This window comes from Equus quagga, chromosome 6 (genome assembly GCF_021613505.1).
Source record: "Equus quagga isolate Etosha38 chromosome 6, UCLA_HA_Equagga_1.0, whole genome shotgun sequence".
NCBI classification, from domain to species: Eukaryota; Metazoa; Chordata; class Mammalia; order Perissodactyla; family Equidae; genus Equus; species Equus quagga.
In genome coordinates, this window is record NC_060272.1 from 54,425,080 (window position 1) to 54,448,795 (window position 23,716).

Sequence of the window (23,716 nt, forward strand, 5' to 3'; positions counted from 1 at the left end):
CACACATATATGCATATACATAAACATACGTTTATATATTAACAAGTTTACCAAAACGGCACTTATTTACATGCAATTTGTTTTAATATTTTCTATTTTGTTTTTTAAAACACTGATTGCAACCTATTAAAATCATTTTATAACCACTAATGAAGGGGTCAGCAAACTTCTTCCGTAAAGGGCCAGATAGTAAATATTTTTGGCTTTGTGAGCCATGTGGTCTCTGTCAGGTCTGTTTAACTCTGCCATTGCAGCAGGAAAGCAGCCACAGACAATAAGTAAATGATGGACATGACTGTATTCCAATAAAATGTTGTTTACAGAAGCAGACAGCAACCCAACCCCTGCACTAATAGGTCACAGCCCACAGTTCCTCAGTTTTAAAAATGTGGCACTACTTCAGCAGTTTCCAGTGCTCAGCTGACTGCTCAAGAATGATCTGGAAAGGATGTTAAAAAAGGTCCAGACCTACCCTAGACCTATGAAACTGGAATCTCTTGGGGATAAGTCAGGGCTGCCACTTTGCTCACCGTCTTTGGGTGATTCTCACCTGTGACCAGGGTTCGGGATCACTGGTCTGATGCCATCTCTCCACTAACCCCAGCCCCTATTTTGCAGAAAATAAACTAAAGCTTGAAAGGCTATGTTCTGGGCTCCAAGCGATTGTCAACAAATTTAAAGAACCTAGGTCCTAAAAACTAGCAACTCTTAGCACAGTGTGGTTAAGTTGGAAATTAACAAGAAGTCTGAAACAGACTTATAATTTGTTAAACGCATATCCCCGCAGAAATTCAGCAAAAGTGATAACCAATTAAAGGGCAGAAGCCACTGCTCATTAAACTGACAATAAGAATATTAAACATCTCAAGGCTCCTGTAAAAGGTTGTTCAGCCCAAAGGCATAAATGCCTAAAAGCTCATTACTCCATGATGACAATTTTTCAACCAACAAGAAACACCAATATGTAACACTCTAATTTGCTTAATTATCGTTTGATGAACTATGCAATTTCAATAGGAAATCGAATTATTAAAGCCCATCAGCTGATTTGAAAGTGATTATAGCATGCTGGCAATGTATTTTACTTTTTTGCTCTGAAGTCTTTTTTAAATTTAAAAAGTAAAATCCAGTCTCTATTTTTATCAAGATAGAAATTATCTTGATACAGCCTTAATATATGGACTTCAATATATTGAAACAATAAAATGAGTAAAAATAGGCACAAGCAAAAATTGAGAATTAAAAATGAAGATTAGTGAATTAATTCATTGTAAGGCTCTGTGAACTTAAATATCAACGTATATTCATTTTATATCTACTCATATTTGTTCTGCAGTCTCTGATAACTTTAATTACAGATTATTTCAGGTATTAATGCAAGTCATTTCTTTTCCTTGTATATTGTGTCTAAACAAAAGGAAAGCTTGCAAGCCTTCCTTTGAATTGCTGTTTTTTCTCATCCTGCTCTGTTTCATTATCCTCTGCTCCACATATAGCACATACACTACATACACACACACACACTCCTAAATTACATCCCTACTTTCCCCCCTACCACCACTACCAACACCACCTCTTCTCCACCTGTCAAGATCCTGCTTATCCATTGAGTCTTGGCTTAAGGGATCTCCCAATGGAAACTTCTAAAACTCATCAAGGCAAACTTAGACATTCTGTCTCTGTTCCCACTAGATACCTTGACTAGAGCAATTATATTGCATCATAATTATTAACGCAGCTCTCTTCCCACTAAATGAGCAGTTTCTTAAGAGAGAGAGTATGTCATTCATCTTGTTCCCATCGCATCTCACAAAGCTTGGTTCCTAGCTGGTCTTCAAAAAATGTCTGTTGAATAAATGAAGAGAGTATCTTACTTGCAATTATTTTGCTGAAAACACTTAAATCTGCATTCATAAGTGACATTTCACTGCCCTTGTCTAGTTTGGGAGTCAAGGTTATAGTAGCTTATAAAATGAGTTCAGGGAGCATTTCTTCTTTACTCTGTGAAAGAATTTGTGCAAGAATAGAATAGTCTGTTCTTTGAATATGTAGTGGAATTATCTGTAAAACTATCTAGTCATAGCTTTATTAGTACCTCCTATTTTCTTCGAGTTCTCTTTTATTTTTCTAAGTTCTTGGATTGGATGCTTAGTATATTGTCTTTACTTATTAATAAAAGTATATAAAATTATCAATTTTCCTCTAAGTACTACTTTAGCTACATCCCATAAGGATCTTTCTATTTTTTTTAAAGGGCCATGTATGGGTTCAGGATGGTCATCTTCTTGTCTAAGAATCCAAGGGACAAGTTCAATCACTTAAGGGAGGTCAGTGAGCTGAGACTCAGGTTTCTAATTCCAATCAGGAAACCCAGGCAGAATCCCAATCAGATCACCCAACCAGTATGGTGGAAGCAGGAGATAGCTTGAGTTCAGCGGAGAAATCCTGTGGGTGCTCAGATTTGAGAGCAAGTCTCCCAGACACTAGACCTGCATTTGCACACTGATTCTAGGCGATAAACCAATGGGCCCCCAGAGCCCGTGCCCTGCTCGGGACTGACCAGGCAAGGCTGAGCCTGCTGTGGAAGGTCTCAAGCATCCCACTACTTTTAATATATAGTCTCATTGTTATCCAATTTCAAACATTTAATAATTTATGACTTTTTCTTTGATTCAGAAGATTTTAATTAATGTGTTAAAGGCAGCTTTCCACCCTGGAGGTGGTCTAGTCATAGCCCATGGGATGGGTTAATTTCTGGTTCATCCTTACACTAAGGGTGCTGTCTTTTGGTGTTTTAACTTAATGGGGGGTGGGGAGGTTTCCTGTTAGACTCCCCATCTAGGATGAGTCCTGGCTTGGCTGCCTTCCTCCTGAAATCCTGGAAGCCATGAAAACAACAGCTCAATTTAGTCATTTTGGCAAATGTCCTTGGATAAAATCTGATCAGTGATAAGTTTAACTCTCTAGGTTCTTGTCTTCATTTAGAGTTTATCCAGCCTTTTCAGTCATTTACAAAGGGAAGGTTGGTCCAAATCTACTCTTTCCAATATGGTAGCCACTAGCTACCTGTAGCTATGGAATAGTTGAAATGAGGCTAATCTGAATTTAGGAACACACATCAGATTCTGCAACTCAGTATGAAAAAAATGTAAAATGTCTCAACAATAATTATCTTGGTTAAATATTAAAATTATAATATTTTGAATGTATTGAGTTAAATATATTATTGAATTAATTTTACATGTTTCTCCTTACTTTTTTAATGTAGCTACTAGGAAACTTAAAATTATATACATGGCTTGGATTAGATGTTTTGGAGACTGTGCTGGTTTAAATGGTCTGCAGTATTATTTAGGAAATGCATCTGTTTTTAATTACAGTATTAGATTAGTCTTTTGTACATTATAGATGCTCAATATATATTGTTAGAATACTTGTTTGTAGTTTGTGAGCATGAATGAAGATTTTATTTTTTTAACCAGATAAGAATTTTTAAAAACTAATGTGGAGGGGAGACTTTGAGTTCTAGTTATTTTCTACGATTTTTATTCTAAAAGAGAGCATATAATAAACACGATTTTCTTTCAATATTATCTCTCAGAAGTGACAACATTTTTGGCTTGTAGAATGTCATGTTATTTTAGAGGACAAAATATGAAGGTAGAAAAATCTGGGCAGTGTCAGGCATGTTCCTTAGACTTTAAGAAAGAAAGTTGATGTTTAAAAATTAAGGGGAGTAGATAAGTTGTGCAGTAAATGGTGCTGGGATAATTATAAAAATGTAAAGTTTCTGTTCAATAGTAAACAACATATAAAAGTTAAAAGATAGACCACGGACTGGGAAAAATATTTTTAAACATACAAGCTGCCATGGATACAAGTATCCATGATGTATATATACATATGCATATATGAATACATACATATCTCCTACAAATCACTTATTTTACTTTTTAAGTCAAGTTTATTGAGGTATAATTGGCAAACAGGAAAACTTATCCTTTTTAATGCAGTCCTATAAATTTTGACAAATGCATACAGTTGTACAATCAGCACTGAGATTAAGATGCACCATATTTATTTCATCTAAAAAAAAGTTCTGTAGGGCCTCTCTATAATCAACCCCTCTTCTCCCCACCCTGTTCAACTCCTCACTATCGGTGATCTATTTTCTATCCCTATATTTTTGCCTTTTCCCAAGTGTCATTTAAATGGAATCATATGGGGGCCAGCCTCCTGGCTGAGTGTCTAAGTTCACATAATCTGCTTCAGAGGCCAGTGGTTCGCCAGCTGGATCCTGGGCATGGACCTATGCACTGCTCATCAAGCCATGCTGTGGCGGCATCCCACACAGAAAAACCAGAATGACTTACAACTAGGATACACAGCTATGTACTGGGGCTTTGGGGAGGAAAAAAATAAAAGAGGAAGCTTGGCAATAGATGTTAGCTGAGGACCAATCTTCCTCACTAAAAATAAATAAATAAATAAATAGAAATAAATGGAATCATAGGTATGTAGCTTTTTGAATCTGGCTTCTTTCATTTAGCATAAAAAAATTTGAGATCATCCATCTCATTGCTTATGTCAGTGTTTTTTTCCTTTTTATTGCTGAGTAGTATTCCACTATATAGATATACCAGTTTGTTTATTCACCAGTTGAAGGACATTGGGGTGTTATCAGTTTGTAGGGATTATGAATAAAACTGCCATGAAAATGTATGTACACGTTTTTTTCATATGATAGATATATAGATATATGTTTAACTTCATAAGAAACTACCAAACTGTTTTCCAAAGTGCTGTGCCGTTTTCATGACCACCATTGCTGTAGGAGTATTTATTCTGGTTGCTTCCATCCTTGCCATACTTGGTATTATTCGTTTTTAAGGTAGTTGCAATAGGTAGTTCTAGGAGGTCGGGTTGTCTCATTGTGGTTTTACTTTGCATTTCCTTAGTGACTAATGATAGTGAGCATCTTCTTGTGTGCTTCTTTGACATCTGTACAAATTCATACATGTTGGTTTTTAAAAACCAAACAATCCATTAGAAAAATGGGCAAATTGTATGAACAGACAATTTCCTTCCATAAAGGAACACAGAATAGTCAATAAAAATCCAAAAATATATTCAATAGTACTGTAGTCATAGAAATACAGGGAAATGCAATAACATTTTAGATCCCTCGGATTGGCAAACTATGTGATAACACAATTTTTGGTAAGGATGAAAGGAAATGGGAATTCGTACACACTGCAGGTGGGACTATAAACCAGTACAACCACTTGGATATTAGGTATTAGGTATTTGGTGGTACCTAATAAGTTCAATATGCATCTGGTCTGAGCCAACAATTATATTCCTAGGTATATACATATGGGCACAAAGAAATGTGTACAAGGATGTTTATTGCGAGGTTGTATTAATGAAAAATAGAGACATTTAATAGTAGGAGAATGAATAAATAAACTCATTTATTAATACAATTGAATGAATTAAATCAACATGCATGCATCAGTATAATGGATTTTTTAATGTTGAACGAAGGAATAAGGAGATTGCCAAAAATATATGTGTGTGTATATATATATATAGCACATAATCCCATATATGTAAAAATTTTAAATAAACAATAGCATATATTTTTTATGGATTCATACACATAGAGTAAAAGTATAAAAACATTCATGGTATTGATATGCATCAATATCAGGATGATAGTTTCCTATGGAGAGAAAGGAAGGAGAAAATGATAGTGAGAATGAGGCTTTAGCTGTACCTGGAATGTTTCACTTCTAAAAAAAGAATCTGTTAGATTATTTTCAGATTATTTTAAATGTTTCATAATTTAAAACTATACCTAGTTCCCACCTTCTGCCTCCATCTTCTCCCTGCAGACCACCCTGAGTCAGGCTCTAGGATTTAGCCTTACTTCAAAACTTCTTTAGGGTACACAAAATACCCTATGTTGACTTTGATCTTATGTCCCCAAACTAATAATTTGGTTTCCTGATTCATAAGACTTGATTCCTCTCTTTCCATTGAACCCGAGGTCCTTGGTAACTCAGGAGTTGATTAGGGGCTGGAGGCTTCCTTGGCTTTGGCCATGCCCCTTCCCCACTGCTGCACCCATACGGATAGAGGCCATTTTATCTGTTGATATACTTTCTTAGTGCCTGCCAGTTGTCAGCCTGGATTTCTGAGTAGCTCTTGAGCCTAGATTCCCTGATGCTATATTTTGTCTGCAACCTCTCATACTTGGTGCTGGAACCTTTGACACCTGCTGCATTCATGAACTATCTTTGGGATATGGAACTCTGAGTCCAGACTGGATTTCCACCCAGCTCTCTTGCCTAAAACCTGTCCCAATCTAGTGGATGAGTGTAATAGATAGCCTCAGCTAAGAGTGATGAAAATTTACTGCTCTCAGCACTTGCTAAGCTCTCAAACTTCCTTCCTAACCCGTGTCAGACTGATCAAATTAAACACTCTTGTGGTCCAGGCCCTGAAAATAGAAACCCATTCATTAGGACACAGCTGTCTCTCTTTACCTTCCCTCACTCCTCAGACCTGGAGATAAAGTATTTAGAACTGGACCATACCCAACCTGAAGCCCCATTATCTTTCGGGCTACTGACTCAGATCCCAGAAATCCATTGCTCTTTTGTTCCCATTCCTCAGGCCAAGCCTCAAGGCAATATATCAAAAGAGATTTAAAGGATATAGTGCAGCAGCAGAAATGAGTGTGTTGCCTAATTGATGCCTATTGCCCAGTTCTGTGACAGACCCTTGGGAATCAATGATAAGCAAGACACAGTCCCTGCCTGCCTTCAAGTGGCACAGCAGGCAAACTGGTTGTAAAGAAGCAAAGATAATGGGTGAAGCAGGAGCTAGGCAGAGTCAGAGTCTAGGGAAATTTATCCCATGGAAGCTTCCTGCCAAATGCCTTTTCAGGAATTCTCAGGGAGGGTCAGATCCTTGGGGATAGGAGGTCATACTTCCTCCTCCAAGTGGATTACAGAGTTTTCTAGGGACCAGGTAGCAGTAGAAGTCCAAGCATTATGGCTCTCTCCATCATCAAGGACCACAAATGACAAGCAGGGATAAGGTGGCAGGCTCTCAGGATTGGCCTTCTACTTGTATTCCATTTGTTGAAGTACTGGATTTTTTTCCCAGTAGATTCAAGAATTGAATATGACATGAACTACATATTCCTAAATATCCTTTATTAGTATGAAAGGTAGCAGTTGAATTTGGCAGGATGAAGGAAAGGCTGATGAATTTGAGAACATTTAGGAGCTGTAGTTGTAGGTCACCAATATAATGGCCATAATACTGAGAAGATGAGAATGGTGCCATGCAGCTTTGTGAAAGGTTGTAGGGAGAGAAGTTACCGAGATGTTATTGAGATTAGTAACATGCCGGTAGGGTTGTCCCTGGGTACTACAGCTGATATATCCTTGAAGGTCACTTTGGCTTCCTTGAGAAAGCCTGTCAGTTATCCTCTGTGGCTTTGAGTTCCTTAACATATTCTACACCTGCAAACACTGACAAAGAGAATTAATCTCAAGAAGGGCCTTGGTTAGAAAATGTAGTTCACTCACATTTGGTATTCTGAGATAAGGGTAGATGACACTTAAATACACATGTTAGATGGGGGGAAGGAGAAATGATCAATTATTTATCTTGGTAATGGGAAGAGTGGCACTGGAGATACAGCTTTAGGATTTGGCTGGTTAGTTCCATCTGGTTAGCAGTCTGGGGTGGTGTCCGAGGAAAGGTCCATTTTGATCTGACAGGCAAAACAAGAGGTTCTGTCTAAGGTAGGATATAAATAGGATGTCGCTATAACTTATATTCCAAAGTGAGATATTTTTGAGAAAGGAAGGAGGTGCTACCAACAGGCAAGAACCATGATTGTACAAGATTGTCCATGATTGTATTAGGCAAAAACAGGATGTACAGTCACCCTGAATATAAATACACTTGGGTCCTCAGACCAGACCAATCTTGTTGATGCCTTTGTGGAGGTAAAAGATGACCAGTATGAAGATCTCAGTGGCTCCTGGCATAGGTGGAAGTGAGCCACTCATTATTGGAACAGCCGTGAAGTTGGTGTTATGTTACTGATAGGCAGGAGCTCAGTGAGGAAATCTGCTATGCAGGTGGCCCAGGGAAACCAAGTGCTTGGCAGGGGCACAGAAAGCTTCTCCCAGCAGGTGTTTGTTCTTGCGTATATCTCGTACATCATTACATTCTATTACTTTCACTTTTTGACCTGCAGTTGTCAGAAGTCATGAGTCAAAGAAAGTAGAACCTTGAGTTAACCACAGTGAACAAATGAACAGAGGTTAAGATTCATGACAATCTTCTATGGCATGCCAGTGATTTGAGAGAGACTTCTCTCTGAGGGGAAGCAGAGAATTTACTTCATATATTACTGCCATTTCAGGATGAGGGACAAGAGGTGTAAAAAAGACTGGATCAGAGAATGGAACACTGTGGTCACAAAACCCTGTTCCAATAGAAGTAGTGAATCAGATCATTGAAAACAAAGAGAGGAAGCATTTGCCATCTCTGGCAGAAAGGACTGGTCTACAGATTCTGTATGGTATCTAAGAATCAAGTGTTATTTCCCCGGAAAGAGCTGTCTGTTCCTAAAATGGCATCGTCCAGTCTTGTTTTTTTTTTTTTTTAAAGATTTAATTTTTTTCCTTTTTCTCCCCAAAGCTCCCCAGTACATAGTTGTATATTCTTCATCGTGGGTCCCTCTAGTTGTGGCATGTGGGATGCTGCCTCAGCGTGGTTTGATGAGCAGTGCCATGTCCGCGCCCAGGATTCAAACCAACGAAACAGTGGGCCACCTGCAGCAGAGCATATGAACTTAACCACTCCGCCATGGGGCCAGCCCCCGTCCAGTCTTGTTTTTTTTTTTTTTTATTAAGATTATGATAGATTACAACCTTGTGAGATTTCAGTTGTACATTATTGTTAGTCATGTTGTGGGTACACCACTTCACCCTTTGTGCCCTCCCCCACCCCCCCTTTTCCCTGGTAACCACCAATCAGTTCTCCTTGTCTATATGTTAACTTCCACCTATAGGTGGAGTCGTATAGAGTTTGTCTTTCTCTGTCTGGCTTATTTCACTTAACATAATACCCTCAAGGTCCATCCATGTTGATGCGAATGGAACAATTTTGTCATTTTTTATGGCTGAGTAGTATTCCATTGTGTATATATACCATATCTTCTTTATCCAATCATCAGTTTCTGGGCATTTAGGTTGGTTCCATGTCTTGGCTATTGTGAATGATGCTGCGATGAACATAGGGGTGCATGGGACTCTTGGGATTGCTGATTTCAGGTTCTTAGGATAAATACCCAGTAGTGGGATGGCTGGGTCATATCATAGGGTATTTCTATTTTTAACTTTTTGAGAAATCTCCATATTGTTTTCCATAGTGGCTGCACTCCGTCTAGTCTTGTTTTAATGAGGAGATGCTGTAGCAGAAAGCAGCCTTGATCTTATAGGTAGAGAACAGGCAGAAATGCAGATACTTCATTGGAGGCTGGTGTGGAGAGGTGATAATGAGCAGGAATTGGATAGGATAATGTACATTCCACTGGACTACCATTGAGGATTTTAGTTCCTCCTGGAACCTAGTTGAGAATTTTTAGAATTACATGAAGACTAAAGTGAGCAAGAAATGTTCATGATAATTATAAAAAAGTTACCAAAAATGCAGACTAATATTAAAGTTTGAAGAGCACATAGTGTGACACTGAAGTCCAGGCGGTACCTTGTAAAGTGTTGACTTCTCTTTCCTGTAAAATAATGTCATTTCTTCAATCCACACACAAAAATTAGGATGGTATTTTATCAGACTTTATTTTGCTGCACAACTTATTTCATCAGGAGTTATATGGCAATTTCAGAATAGCTACTGACCATCTGTAAAAGAGAGAAAATTATAAGCCATTACACTGTTAAACAGGAACTCTGTAGGAATCTTGTTACACTCATTATACCCTGTCTAGAGGCATGCTGTTTCCAGATAACAAGATCTGTGAGAGAATCTTATTACAGCAACTGATAAGGATAGCAACCTGTATAATCAAATGTGAGATAAGGGCATACTTTAAAAAGGAAGAATTTTTAAATTGATTTATAGATAAGAGCAGAAGATGACAAAGTAAGAGATTAGGATCTTATAAATTTGGGCTCTAAAAAGGGTATTTTAAAAATAAATTGCAGGGGCCTGCCCAGTGGTGTAGTGGTTAAGTTTGTGCACTCTGCTTCAGCAGCCCAGGGTTCATAGGTTCAGGTCCTGGGTACATACCTACACACTGCTCATCAAGCCATGCTGTGGTGGTGTCCCATATACAAAACAGAGGAAGACTGGCATAGATGGTAGCTCAGGGCCAATCTTCCTCACTAAAAAAAAACAACAAAAAACCAAATGCATAGATGTCAAAATATTTGACAACCACTGTTTATAAAGATAACCCATTCCATTTTAAGACATTGCTAATTATTTTCCCCGTTATATTTGAACCCAAATCCACTCCCTTCCCTCTGGAAGAACAGGAATGTCTAAGACATTTCTTGTATGGTAGCCTTTCAAGTTCAGTTTATTATATCCCTATGGGTTTCCTTCTCCAGGTGAAATGCTGACAGGTTAAATTTTACATATGATGTATTTTCTAGTCCCCTTACGTCTGGCCGTATCTCACTTGGTTAATGCAGGTGCGGACTGACTAGCTTAGAGTAGAGTAGGGCCACCACCTCTTTTGTTCTGAGCATCATATGAGCATTCACGTAGCCTAAGGTTGCATTTGCTGTATTTTGGTAGCCGTGTCCTTCAGAGGAAGGAGATGGTGCTAACCATGAAGTGATGTAGGCCAGTAAACCAACAAACCAGAGATGGTGAGCTGCTTTGGAGTTCACGAGGATTGGCCATGAGGAATCCTAGTCTGTCCTTCAGAAGGTTGGCTGATTTCACAAGTTCCATTGTGGGGAAGGGGAGCAAATCTGTTCAAGGATGACCCCAAGGAATCCAAAACAAATACGGATCAAAACTAGCATGGGGCTAGACTAGACATCTTTAGTGTAGTTTAATGGCTTGAAACCCCGAATAGAACAGGGATTTCCTAAAGCCTAGGAAGCATTCAGAATATCTTAAAAGTTCTGCTACTTTTCAGCCTAGATTTTTACCACAATGTTTAATGCTTTCTGGGCCAGAAGTCGGCATGCAATATTCATGTTTTGGATGCATGTGTATTACCTACTTTTAAAGATCTAATCACATAGGATATTTCTGCTGAATTTCATGTGAATTAACTAATGAATAAGAATGCTCTTATCTGCATGTTAAATTAATATTTCATTTGAACAGCAAAGCAGCCAAGCAATAAAGAATGATAGACCCAGGAACAATTGTTCTGGATTCTGTTTTATCTTGTCGTAAGGTTATGACAATACTCAAAGGACTCCTCTTGTCCTTTAGATATCTAATCCAGGGGAAGTTATCTAATTTCTTTTTTAAAGTAGTAAGCATGTATGCTGTGGCTCACACAAACAGGAAGTCTATTTCACCCTTTGCAAAAGACATTTTAAAAAAGTTGTGTATAAATTTTTTTGAAAGATTTCCATTTACTTATACTAAATGCTTTTGAAATGCTTGATTACATTTGTGCTTTTTTTGAATTAGAAATGTCTGTAACACAAGCTTTCTATAAAACTGTGCTTCTATTTTATAATTAACTCCATACCAACCATTTAAAATCAGCAGGGCAATGATATTTTTAAAACTCTCTCATGAAGTAATTGCATTTAGGCATGATTATTTGCTTTTGAATTTCAGACAATTATATATTACATTTTCTTAAAAGATGGTACATTTGTATTTTACATATTGGAAGTTAAGTCAGGAATTTAGCTGTGACTATGATTTAAATCAGAAGAATCATTATATTTGGGTATGACATATAATAGCACTCAAATTTATTTTGTTAATCAAGAGGTCTTTAATTTGGAGTGGCACTTCTGAATTATCATCTCTACTATTTACTATTATGGTCATTATTTTAGAAGTCATTGAACATTCAATGAACAGCTACTATATATATATGAAAACATCACTAGGTATTATAAGAATGGTTAAGATGTGTTCCTATCCTTCAAGAGATTCAGTACAAAAGAGGTAAGCATATAAGTTATAAACTATATAACAGACTGTGGTGTAATATACATGCTTTTAAAATAAAGGCATGAGGGGCTGGCCCCGTGGCTGAGTGGTTAAGTTCGCGCGCTCCGCTGCAAGCGGCCCAGTGTTTCATTGGTTCGAATCCTGGGCGCGGACATGGCACTGCTCATCAGACCACGCTGAGGCAGCGTCCCACATGCCACAACTAGAAGGACCCACAACGAAGAATGTACAACTATGTACCGGGGGGCTTTGGGGAGAAAAAGGAAAAAATAAAATCTTTAAAAAAAAATAAAAATAAAATAAAGGCATGAATGAGATACTTTATCTTTTAAATTTAAAAAGCCTTTTTACCTGTTTAAATGCCTGGTAAAATTATAATTTCCACTTTTTTCCACTTTCAGAATGTTTTACATTGTTTTATTAAGCATTGTTAAATTAAATAATGCATGCAAAGCAACCACCAAAAAAGGTGGTCTTCTCCATTATCTTTTCCTGTATTTTTCAATGTTTTACATAATGAGTGTGTGTTAATTTATTATCATAAAAAAACAAAATCCCCAAACTGAGCAATGTGGAAAAGAAGGACTTGCCATCTCTCTTTTACAAGTGAGCTGCCAGCTGGGGCCATCACTCAGGCAGGAAACAGGAATTCAGCAAGTGGGCCAGAGGGAGACTCAAGTTTTCAAACAGGAAGCGACATGGAATCTGCTTCTGGCTGTCAGAGGTTGCTGGTGTAAAGCTCCAGAGTTCCTGGGGAAAGATGATGCCTGCCTTTGTAGTCAAAAGGTCATTGAGAGGCTTAAGCTGAGAGGCTAGCTTTGTGGAGTGTGCTTACTTTCACTGAAACTCAGAACTAGACTGAAGCAGCAAATTTTAGTCTGAACTATGACGTTTGGTGCCCCATGTGATCTAGAACAAATCATTCAACCTTGCTGGGTCACAATTCTTTCATGTGCATATAACCCAAATGTCTTGGCTCTATTAGATTACGTGAACAAATGGAAGTAACATTTCCATTAAAGAGCAAAATTACATTGGAGGCGACACCACCAGCTTGATTGCTAGAAATTAACCCATTAAAATGTTCCCTGGAGACACTTGAGGCTTTCCTAGGCACAGTCTTAGATGCACTTAGACATAGCCTGTGTCCTCTGACTTGTCACACTGCTGTCTTGCCTCCTTTGTACACCACTGGCCTTCCCCTCTCTACACCTCCCTTCTGTAGGTGTCCCCTGTGCCCACTTGTGGCCCCTGCTACACCATCCCAAGCATGGGATAGGCCTTTCCAGTAATTCCCCATACCACAGCATAGATTGGGCTTATAACATTTATCAAGACTTTCCTGAAGATTCCTAGTGTTAAAAAAATGATTAAAGAAAACAATTTAGGTGATACAAATAAACTTTAACATTTCATGAAGCAGACAGTCTCCATTTAGAGAACTGCAAAAGGGACCATAAGGCAGGAAGCTTTTATAGGATAAAGAATAAAAAGCAAGGAAGACAAAAATGAAATATCTGATTGACTGGGGCCACACAGTCAACCCTGTTTGGGGTGAGAAGGAACAAGGAAATAAGCATAGGCCTTTCGGGATTGGCTGACTGGAGATACTGCATTTCTGGTGTAGTGAAGCATATACAGGGACACGAAGTTACCTAGGTTTTGTCTTGCTTACGTGACACCTGGGCAGGAGTGGCTCCATCCTCCTTTCCTCTTTCCCTCCCTTCTTTCCCTCTCCTTTTTCCCTTCTTTCCTTTCTTTCTTCCTTCCCTCTTTCCTTCCTTCCATCTTTCTGTCTGCATCTTTCTTTCTGTGTGTCTGTCTCTTTCTCTCTCTCCCTCTCTCTCTCTCTCCCTCCTTCCCTTCCTTCCTTTCTATAGTTATTGAATAACTAATAACACTGACTATATGCCAGGAATGTGTAAGTAAAAACAGATGTGGCTCCTGCTCATGAATACCTACAGTCTAGTAGAGGAGAAAGACAGACATTAACCAAATAATCATTCCAATAAGAATCATTATAAGTTGACCAATGGATTGAAGAAAATTACAGTCCTAGATAAAGAAGAGTTTACTTAGTCTGGGGAGTTAGGACAAGAGTTCTTGAAGAAATGAGAGTAGAGCTGAATGCCGAAGCATTCACGGGCACTCAGGGGCTAAGGGGGATGGACAGAGAAACAACATTCGATACTGAAGGAATCAGGAAGGATCTGGTCCTATTTTGAGGAACTGAAAGAAGGACTTCTGAGAGGGAGAATGATACGAGAGCAGAGGGGAAAGTTAGGTAGATCATGGGGAGGATCACAAGGAGCCACTGAAGGGTGTTAAGCAGGGGACTGCCACGGGCAGATGTGAACTGGCCAAACACAAATGCCAACCCTGTAGGGACAGAGCACATACTTCATCAGCAGGCAAAAAACACAAAGCGAGGAGCAAAGTAACTGTACTAGGAAAAGAAATAGGGACTTTGTAAACTGGATACATTTTATTTTTTAAAGTATTGAAAAAGAATAAGCAACATCCACACAAAACTTGTATACAAATGTTCAAAGCAGCATTATTCATAATAGCCAAAAAGTAAAAACAACCCAAATGTCTATTAACTGATAAACTGATAAATAAAATGTGCTAAATCCATACAATGGAATCACTATTTAGCAATAAAAAGAAATGAAGTACTGATTCATGCTACAACGTGGATGACCTTTGAAAACATTATGCTAAGTGAATGGAGTGAGACACAAACGACCACATATTACATAATTACATTTACATGAGATGTCATGAATAGGCAAATTTAGAGAGACATAAAGCAGATTAGTGATTGCTTAGGGTTGGGGATTAGGTGAGGAATTGACTCCTAATGGGTATAGGGTTTCTTTTTTGGGGGCAAAATTGTTGTAAAATTAGCTTTTGGTGATGATTGCACAACTATGGGAATATACCAAGAAACACTGAATTGTACACTTGAATGAATTGTATGGTATGTGGATTAGATCTCAATAAAGTTGTTAAAAAAGAAAATAATTTTTAAAAGAATCCAGAAACTAGGGACATCTATAGAAATGAAAAGCCTAAATTTCTTCTCACTTTATGTTCGTTGTAGTCCAAATAATTGTAGCTAGCAAAAGAGACAATAACTGTCTTGCTAGAGTGAGTTGGGAGGATTTACGGCTCTATTCATACATGTTAGAATGGTAGAGTTGAGCTCATTGTTCACCTAAATTAGCAGTACCTAGCAGCTGTTTCAGTTAATCATTATGAGAACTGCAAAGGACACTCAAGAGAGTATTCAATTCTTTCAGCATTTTAAGAATGGTCTTAATTTGTTAAAATAATACCTTTTCTCTTCTTAGTATTTTTCCTTTTAAAAAGTAACCCTATAATGTTTCTTGGAATCTTATTTTCATTAAAATTAAGGCATCAGCTTAACTTTAAGATATTGCCTCAGCTCTTCTAAAACATTTACTTTCTATTTCTTAAATCTTGAGGAAAATGTGAAACATTATTTATTAAATACTAGGTAGGTTCAAAATAGCTACAGAGAAAGGGAATATGAGGTTGAGCAGGTGGCAATGCTTCCGTTTTCACACTCTGAGAAGGCCAAGATTTCTGACGGAAGCATTCCTGGTATCTGTATTAATCAGTTTCATAGTTCCTCAACTGGTATGCGTGTGTGCGTGTGTGTGCGTGCGCACGAGTGTCCAATTTCATTTCGCTTGTGCTGCTGACTCTGTTAGGTTTTTATAAAAATTCACTTCATTTCCCTATCCAGCTTCCCTCTTACTGGTGTGTGCATGACAAAGTGTAACTCAGGCTTAACCGCTCTGTCTGTAAGCTGGTTAAATTGCCTTGTTTTCTGTATGAGGAAGCTGAGACTCCAGGATGATAAGGTACCTTGATTTGGTTGTGTCACCAGTTAATGAGAGTTCTTCAAGTTGGAACTCAAGTCTCCTGATTTCTGTTTCTTTTAGGGAAACACCTTCATTTTCCAGCCTTCAACTTCTATCTTTTCAACTCTTATCGTTAGGAATAAATATCCGCATTGAACATCACTTTATGTTGCTTTTTCTTAGCACTGACTTTAAGCATAGACAGAAGAGGTGGTTATCTGTGAGGTGTAAATGGAGGGGAAGAAAAATCAAAGGGGACGTTCCTTTTGGGCCATTTGTTTTTTCAAGTAACAAAAAAAATTCTCATTTATTTCTCCTATTGTAATTAAATAGCAATAACTGAAGATGTATCTAGATATTTTTAACAAAGGGCCCAAAACAGCACCAGGGCTATGACCTAATGGATTTTAGAAGAGGAACGTCAAGGTAGTCGGAAATTCTTTCAGGATTGTTTCCCTCGTGGACTACAAGTCTCCTAATGTCCCAGCTTCCTCCGTAGCCTCCTTAAGATCTATTCTCTGCGGGGGGGAAAGCTTTACAGAAAAGAAAAAGTGAACCATAGCTGTCTCTCCCCTATTTAAAAAGCTCTCCAACGCTTTCCACTGCACTTAGAATAAGTCCCAATTCCTTTCTTGGCTTACAAAGCCCTACAGGATCTGGCCCATGTTTGTTTAGTTCTCCAAGCTTATTTCGTCTTACTTTCTTGTATTTTCCCCCTCAAACCTAATTTAGGGCCTTTGAATTAGCTGTTTCCTTTGCCTGGAATGCTCTTTCCTCTGTGTTTTGCATGACCGTTATGCAAAACACTGCTTAAACGTCTCCTCCTCGAAAGGGCCGCCCCTCAAGTAGCCACCCAATCACGATCACCATCACATCATTTGCTGTATTTTCTTTGCATACAGCTTAACACTAACAGATGTTTTCTTTCCTCTCTCTCTCTCCTCCTCCCCCATAAGCGCTCTAGCACCTAGATTTGTCTTCATCGCTGCTCAATCGACAGCTTTGAGTAGTGCCTAACATGTGTAGGAGCTTAACAAAAATTTACTGAATGAAGAACATATGAACGCACCCTTTCTTGCCTACCCCTCTCTCCCAAACAGGACAGAACTCAGGAGGATATGCTGAAAAATGTCTTTGTCATGTATCAGGTATTTCCACCCTTGAGAAATAGACGTCCTTGAGGAGACTGTGCAACTTGACTGTACTAGTCCTTCCTAGTCTAACTGTAGATAGTCATATGTTAGCTTTTCATCTAGGGCTTGGTTTCTCCGTGACCAACGCTTTACTTCCGATGCCGATTCCGCGTAGAGACCTAAGGGTGAGCACTAGGGCCCTGAGATCCCTCGATGCTAAATATTGAGGTTTGGATAGGGTTGCTGGCCTGGTGCGCCGTGAGTGGTCCTCCCTAGAGATGTTGGGGAGAAGGGGCGGAGCCACCCCGAAAGGATGAGCCTTACTTGGGCCGTCAGATCTGGTGGGGCTGCCACTTTGGGAAGGGCCCCGGGAATCAGAAGACAGCAAAGCTAGCCTGTGGCGAAGAAGGAACCCAGCTGACCCCAGGCGGTAAGACCAACGCGTCGAAGGAAAAGAGGCAGGGCTTGAAACCAAACCTGCAGAGCGAGCCATGGCTTAGGTATTTTGCCAAAAGAAAGGGTTAAACTGTTTCCAAGGTAACGGACCAGGAAGCGCGCAAGACGTCCGCCGCAGGTTCGTAGGTCAGCCTCGAGTTTAAAGTTCCCACGGCTGAGCGGATTCTGGCCAATGGAGAGGCTGCCTCGACGTCACGTGACGCACAGAGCCGATCCGCTAGCAGCCCCGGAGCACGTGGGAACGTTTTTCCTGTTCCTTCTTTCCTTTTTAAAAAGCCCACCCACTTTTGCGCGGGCTTGGTTACAGAGTTCTTCTCGCGAGAGGCGCGCTCTCCTCTCGCGAGAGTGAGTGGGAGGCGTAGGGACTAGGTGGTGTAGCGGGCTGGAGCTGCGGCGGCGGAAGCCGGGGGTGGGCAGGGCGGGGGCGGGGCGGGGGGGGGGGGGGGGGGGGGGGCGGGGGGGCCGGTGCTGGAGGGGGCGCCCGCCTGCTCTGCAGCTCGCGCGGCTGGTCGTTGCGGGCCGGTTAGGTGCCTGTGAGTCGCGGAGGCTGCGGCCCCCAGGTGAGCCGGACGCGGATCGGCCCGCGGCGTAAGCAGCGCGTTGGCTGGGGTGGCGGCGGGGCGTGGGGCCGCGATGGATGGGGCGGCCCAGCTCGGGTGCCCTTGCCCCTCTGCGTGCCTGCAGTCCCTGCTCTGACTTCGGGGCTGCTCAATGCTGCGCCTTCGCACGGCGGTGGGAGGAGGGCAGGCGGAGCCGGGCGGAGGGAAGAAGCCCAAGACACTGGGCCTGGGGGAGGGGAGTGTCCTCGGGCTGGAGATGGGTCTTACTGGGGTCCGAAGCGGTGGGGCTGCAGCCCCTTTGAATGACAAGCTCAGTTTCCATCCCCAGAGTGGTCTTCAGAGCCAGCTCCCCTCGGTGAGTGGTGGTGCGTGTGCTTAGTTTGTGTTCGTGCTGCGCGCACAGGAGCATATGCAGGAGGAGGAGGGCGTTGCACTTTGTCCCCGAAAAGCATCCTTCACTGTAGGAACCCCTGAGCCCTGGAACCAGCCGCAGCCCAAATCTTGTGACAGAAACGGAAGGCGTCAAGCAGCTCCTCGGAGTAATGATATTTGGATTTGCTGTCAGATTTTCCCCAAGGCTGTTAATAGCTTCAATACTGGCCATCCATATTCCGAATTGATTGGGTATACCACTTCTATTATTCCATGCGCCTAAGCTGCTTTATACAAAAATATGTAGGGAAGACCAAAGTATTTAAAACGTTGGCAGAATGACAATGGCAGTAGAATCTAAACCATCACGGTGGTATGACTCGGTGACAGTTCTTTTCTTCTGCTTTTCATCTGTAAAACCTTATTAAACTGGAAGTGGTTAGGTTAAGATGTTAAGGAGATTTTAGCGTGAGCAGTATTGCTGAGACACACATCTAATGGCCTTCCTGCAAACCAGCGTTAAAAATTCCGGTTCTCTTTTCAGCTTTGTAATTATTCAGTCCCTTGCAAAACATGTAAGCTTTCCTTAGCTTCTTCCCGACTTGTTAGGGATATAATATTGATTGATACTGATTTTGATACTTCTGGAAATATCCAGAAAATTCAGAGTACTCAGAAAATATAGGGTACTCAGTCCTGCAAAGATAATTTTAATGTTTGTTTATGATTTTAGGGTAAATGCCAGCAGAGTTGCTGGCAAGATTAGTGTGTTGATGCATTTCAATGAATCTTTTTAAATACACAGTCAAGTTGTATTTGTACAAGTAGTGCTATTCAAGTAGTACTCTGGTTATACTTGTATGTTCCTTCTGGCAGAACTGACCCAGGGGTTGACAGTGAATTTCACTGTTTGTAGCTGTGAGTAACAGAGCAGTTTATGAGAGATCAGAGAATATAAGGCAGTCGGAACAAATGGGTTCTCAAGCTGAACTGGTAACTAGTGATTAGTGTGTGTACCCACATAACTGCACTATTGATAAGGGCCCAGGCTGTGATATATCCTAGTTGTTGAGGATATGGGCCTTACGCTGAACCACAATGAGAAATTCCCTAGCTTCTCAATTTCTGGGATAAGTCTAGAAGCTGAAGTCTTCCTTTGCCTTTAAGAGGTTGGAAGAAGGATTGCACGTTTAATGTTTTTTTCTTTTTTTTAAGTTCAGGAACTTACTGTCTGGAAAAGGAAATCAAATCAGATGATACATTATAGGTCATTTTTAGGGAAATTTCCAGTTATAAATAGGCAGTAGAGTTCTGTCTGTACTTGGGGAAAATGTGAAAAACATAAGAAATGTCTTTTTGAGAATGGGCAAAAGGGACCAGTCTAGATTTTAAGAATTTCATCCCATTGCATCTTGGCAAATTGATTTTCAGAGAGAGAAAAATAGTATTTTTTTGCTGGTCTTTATAACCTTTTGACAGGGGTTTCAAGCTTTTAGGATGTAGATATTTGTTGTTTTGTCTTGCTTTTGGGAAGTAATTGAAGTAACTTTGGGTAGGATAATTATTTAGGTAAACTGAATTTGTTCTTTTTCTGTCAGGTGATCTCCATTTTAATAATAAAATCAACCGCTTGGAGGGAATGAGGGTTGAGGCAGGCTAGGAAAAGATCTAAGCTTAGCCTGGGCTTTAGTTAAGGGTGTATAAACTGGTAAAGTAGGGAAAGGAAAGAAAAATAATTTATCAGTTTAAAAACAGACCAAATAGGGGCCAGCCCTGTGACTTACTGGTTAAGTTTGGTGTGCTCCACTTCTGCAGCCTGGGTTCGTAGGTGTGGCTACCAGGCATGGACCTACACCACTGGTCAGCCATGCTGTCATGGTGACCCACATATAAAGTAGAGGTAGGTTGGCACAGATGTTAGCCTGGGGCTAATCTTCCTCAGGCAAAAAAAGAGGAAGATTGGCAACATATGTTAGCTCAGGGCTAATCTTCCTCAGGGAAAAAAACCCAAAAAACAGAAAAACCAGACCAAACAGATTCAAATGTCTTCATTCTGCTACTTATCTTCATATATAAAAGTTCATTTTTAAATACCTACTAAAGACATTTGAAGTGTATAGATTACAGACTGGACAGGATAAAAGGAGAAAACATTTTTGGATTAATCTGAGAATGTTTCATGGGATAAAGTAAGATAAATGGCATAGTGGGCTGGAAGAGATTGGGTGTTACTTGAGGGAAAATGAGGTATAGTGAAAAGAGTTTGGGTTTTGGAATCAGGCAGATCTGTTAATGTCACTGAGCCTCTTTTTCCTCATTCCTGACATGAGAGTTAAAATACCTCAGAAAGTTATGGTGAAGTACATGGTAGCTGCTTACTCAGTGTTTTTTCTTTGACCTCTTTTAATGGCTTGAGGGTGATTTGGTTGCAAGGAATAAAAACCCGTTTGAACTGACTGACTTAAAAATGACATTTTTTGTACAGTTGGAGGACTACCTCTGAAGTCCATTGCATGGAGTCCAGCTCACCATCCTGGGAACCAGAGAATCTTCAGGCAGTTACTCTTAGTTTTTCTCTGGGAGCACATGGTCTTAGTCTCTGCTACTCTGTACCCTGTTATGTCTGTTCCAGTTTCTTTCAAATTGCCTCTCTCTTTAAAGCTCTTGGTTTCTGCTTCCCCATAACTTTGGTTTGCATGAAACTTTGGTTTGCTCTGGTGCGAACACCAGACTCACTTGGGTTTGCAGTACAGTCCTCAACAAATATCTCCATATCTTAATTTTGAGTTTCTGGAGAGATAATCCAATTGGTCAGGTATCTACTTTAGTCCAGTTGGCTGTGGGTGGGGGAAGATGGGAGTGGGAAAATGGATGGGGAAGAGACTTAGGTATGTCTCAGAGTTTATACTTTTTTTAGACTGAGTACTGCAAGTTCTCTAATAAAATGAGGTGTGGACAGGGAAGAAATGGTGGGTATCTCTGGTGTACTTTAACATCCTGCAGTTTGAGTTTTTCCCCTAGCATTACATTGAACTTGCCCTCAGCAACAGTCTTTTTCAAAACAGATTCTCCTAGGTGTGTGAGTTAGGGCAAATTACGTAAACGTTTTGTGCCTCAGTTTCCTTGTATGTAAAATAGGTATAACAGCAACTTCTGTTGTGAGAAATGTGAGTTCTGCTTAACAGCAAGTAAGCAGTGCCTGACTGGCACAATGTCAGGATGTGGTCTTATTGTTACTGAGTGAATCCTGTGTGCAGTTACTGTGATACAGACACCTACAGCCTTTAGAGATGAAAATGTCATCCCTGCTCTGAGGAGTTTAGAATTCTAGTGCTGACCACTCCATACTTAAAACTGTGTCTTGACTTCAGTGGCACCAAATTCTTCTAAAGCTCTACCTCGCCTTCTCTTCAGCCTGCTATTTGTTTGTGGTTCTTTGTTTAACACCATCATGGATCAGCTTTCAAGCTCTGTATATGCACTTGATGCCTAGAGCAGCATCTATAGCTCTGACCACCTCAACTAAATGTGTATTTTTTTTGGTGCCTTTTGGATATTATATTGACATAAAACGTTATCTTCCAGTTACCCTATAACTGGCAAAAGCGCCACATTTCTTCCAACTCCCCAAGCTTGAAACCTTAAAATTATCTTTCACACTTTTTTTTTTTTTCCTCCCTTATATATCCTGTTAGTTAATAGGTTCTGCACAGGCTTACAGGATGCCTCCTATGGACCATCTGCAAAGCAGATCCGTTCATTCATTCCTGTTACTGGCAGCTTAGGGTAGAGCCTTGTTACTATTTGCAAGAGCTGCTTAGATGCCTTTTCAGCAATATGCTCTTAAAGTCATGGAGTTGCAAATGTCACTGATAAAGAGAAAGGTGTTCCTGGGTTAACATTCTGAACATATTTTTGGTTAAAAATAATCTTGTAGATGGGGGTTATGTAGAGGATTAAGAATAGTTCAACTTCTAGGCAGCATATTCCCATCGAAAGCACAGCCTCAAGATTTTAGGTTATTTTTTTTAAAGTTGTGTTTATTGTTGGTATACGGGGAGTTTTGGAGTCCTAGCAGCTCACGCTGCATTGTGTGTACTTTGTCAGTTAGGCTCATATTCTTTGACATATCAATGACTGGCAAGGTTCAAACATAGTTTAGAAGAAGAAAATACCAACCCGGAATGCAGTAGGAATACCAGTGGTTTTTCTCCCTGAATGCTTGAGAAAACAAAGGTGGCAGAACAAATACCCCTGAATTAATGTTTCAGAAAGTCCTTAGGTAGGTGGCCACAACTATTTTCTATTTAAATCGCTCTTCCTGCGAAATGCTCGTCTGAAATTCATATCCTTGATGAAGTTTCCCTTCACCTTACAGTGTATTCAATTTAATAAATACGTGGTTGTCGTTACGGGCGAGGCCGTTGGGGAAGGCATGGCCCTAGAATGGGAGCTCTGTGAGAGCAGGGACTTTTCACTGTTACTTCGACACTTGGTGAGTATGAGTTGAATGTCGTTAGTACTTACAGTCCATCACAGGGCCTTGATTTGTATAAATTTAACTGTTAGGTAGGCACTTTAGTCTCAAGTCTTAAAATAGAGCAATGGCAATTTGGACCCCCACCCTGGGGATATTTGGCAACGTTTGGAGACATTTTTGGTGCTATTAGCATCTACTGAGTAGAGGCTGGGGATGCTGCTGAATGTCCAGCAATGCACAGGACCGCCCCTACAACCAAGACTTAAGTATCTGACCCAAAATGTCAATAATGCTGAGGTTGAGAAACCCTGTAGAGGTGCAGACAAAATGTATATTTTGAATGCAGGAGTGTGGTTGATTCAGGAAAAAGTAAAAGGGCAGAAACTATAGAGAAGCAGATATGTCAATAGATAATTAGGTGATACTCAGATATTTTTAATATGATTCATTATTGTTTTGAAAGACAAAACAAAATAGTAACCATTAGATGGGGTATATTTAGATTTTATGAGTCAAACAGCAGGTCTATACCCAAGGAAGGAGCTAGCATTTGAGTTCCTGTTGTGTTAGGTTCTGTTTTTACATATATTATTTCGTTGCATCCTTATAGCA

At 40.0% G+C, this 23,716-nt stretch overlaps 1 protein-coding gene across 7 annotated transcripts in view; it reads left to right on the top strand.

Annotated features, from left to right (window-relative positions):
• The first annotated feature begins 17,610 nt into the window (after nt 1-17,610).
• AKAP11 (A-kinase anchoring protein 11) overlaps nt 17,611-23,716 on the top strand; it is a 49,215-nt gene continuing 43,109 nt past the window's right edge. For 4 of the 7 annotated variants that reach the window (XM_046664091.1, XM_046664096.1, XM_046664097.1 and 1 more), the window contains exon 1: nt 18,164-18,252. The gene's annotated coding sequence lies outside the window, so the exon portion shown is untranslated. Of the gene's footprint in view, nt 17,667-18,137; nt 18,253-18,580; nt 18,608-23,716 lie in introns of those variants that run through there. The other 3 variants (XM_046664093.1, XM_046664095.1, XM_046664092.1) reach the window with 3 other exon arrangements.